Below are 2,328 nucleotides of genomic sequence, written 5' to 3'. Positions count from 1 at the left end.
CCCCAGGAGCGAGACAGCTGATCTTGCTATGAATCCCCTACACCCCACTTCCACTGGACAAATCCTAGTCTTCCATCCTCGCTGTTCAGCTTCTGGTCCTAAGTCTGCATATCTAAGCTTTTTTCTTTCATAGGCTTCTTCCAGTGAGTCTTCCCTAGGAACTGTCAGCTCAATGAAATAAACTATCCGTTGACTCACTGACCACAACACTATGTCAGGCCTCTGCTTTGTACAAACTATTTCCTGGGGAACAACAATCTTTCCCCCTAAATCTACTTGCATTTCCCAATCTGGGTACTTTGTAGCATAATTAGTAATAATCTGCATGTAACGGTTCCCTGACTTGCTCCTCTCAACAGGACCAACAATGTCCATCCCAAGGCGCTCGAATGGGGTGCCAATGATGGGTAGTGGCTGGAGTGTAGCTCTGGAGGGAGTTTTAGCAGTTGTTACTTGGCACTGAGGGCAACTTCTGCAGAACTGAGCAACATCTTTGCGCAGGCCAGGCCAGTGGAAATGGTGTTGGATGCAAGCTGTGGTTTTATGCTTACCTAGGTGGCCAGCCCAGGGAACAAAATGCTCCAAGGCAAGTATGGTGTCTCTAGCTGCTTGGGGAACCACTAGCTGCAACACTGACCCCTGTTGGCGGTAGAGCATACCATTTTGTAGAACATACTCCTCTCCATTGCAGTCCAGTTCAGCTCCTGGCTCCTTCACTCTCTGAAAAAGAGACACTAAAGATTGATCAGTTTTCAACTCTGGCAACTCTGGGTCATTGTTGATTGGTGGTTTCACAACTGTAGGTTGAAATTTCTCCTGCGTTCTCTGTCTGCGGGTTTTCAGAGTCTTTCCTGGTGTCGTCTCCAACTCCACATTATAGAAAGGCAGGGCACTGAGAAACTCAGAGTGGTCATTTGATGTTTTTGCCTGCGCCCTGGTAACAGCAACATTACATTTTTGGCTTTGGTCGGCCTCCAATAAATCAAAAAGCATTGGCAGGTCTCATCCTAGCACAGCAGGATAAGGCAATTTATCAGCAACACCAACATTCATAGGGAAAGTTTAGCCCTCTACTCTTGTGTATATGTCAGCTGTTGAATAGTCTTTCTCATCTCCATGTACACAACAGATAGGAATGGTGTCTTGGGCCCTCACAATGTTGGGTGGCACAAACCGTCTATGCACAAGAGTCTGATCACTCCCAGAATCAAGCAGGGCTTTGAGAGTCGTTTCCATTAACTTCAATGTGTGTCAGGTTGGTCTTGCTTAAGCTCAGGTTCAACATGAGGGCGTGGAACAAAGCACATTTGTGTCATCTTGGCTGAATTTTTAGGGCACATGGGTTTTGTATGGCCTTCTAGTCCACAGAAGTAACAAATTAGCTTTTTACCAGAGGGTTTGAATGGTTTTTTAGCTGGCTGGTTCTCCCTGTTGGTACTGTTAGGGTGGTTTGCGGCTGTCTTTTGTTGTTCTCCATGCATTGTAGCTCCATAGCAACAAAGACATCAGCCAGCTTAGCAGCCTCCATTGCCGAGTCTGGGTCATGTTCTCGGATCCAGAACTGGAGCTCAGGGGACAGCATTCTCAAATAGTGCTCCAAAATGATCATTTCACCAATATCCTGGATTGTTTTACCTTTTGGCTGGATCCACTTACCATAAAGCTCCTTGAGCCTTGCATGCAGCTCCTTTGGGCTCTCATCAGGGTTGACCTCTAGGGTGCGAATTCTTTGCCTGTAGGTCTCAGGGTTAATGTCATATTTAGAAAGAATGGCAGATTTAACCTGGTCATAGACAAGGGAATCGTCAATGTCCATATGCACATAAGCACCTCTAGCTTTGCCAGTTAGCAGTGGTATTAGATGAAAAACCCAATCTGGCTTCTGCCACCGGCATGCTACAGCAATGCGCTCAAATGTGATGAGAAAATGTTCAATGTCATCATTATCAGTTAACTTTTCCAGTCTGGGCCCAGGGTGTGAATGTAACTGACCTGCTGGGGCTATAGTTGGATTGGTGGACATGACAATGAGCTCAGCTTGAGCCTGAGGATGGTACATGGTGGATGGTGGAGCCTCCAAATCTGATGGATTAGAGTCTGCTGACAGAGGATCTGGTATTGGAGATGGTCGCGCCTGGACCTCTAACTGCAAAAGCTGAAACTGATGTTTAAGTGTTTTAAAACGTTGTTCCTGTCTTGCAGTAACTTCATTCTGCCTTGCATCTCGGGCCTCCTGCTGCCCCATATGAGCCTGAAAGGGAAAGGGAAAAATCCAAAAATTGAAAAGACAAAAAGGAAAGAAAAAAAAATCCTGTGTCCTCCACTGGA

Source organism: Epinephelus moara, chromosome 20 (genome assembly GCF_006386435.1).
Source record: "Epinephelus moara isolate mb chromosome 20, YSFRI_EMoa_1.0, whole genome shotgun sequence".
NCBI classification, from domain to species: domain Eukaryota; kingdom Metazoa; phylum Chordata; class Actinopteri; order Perciformes; family Serranidae; genus Epinephelus; species Epinephelus moara.
This window is presented reverse-complemented; position numbering follows the sequence as displayed.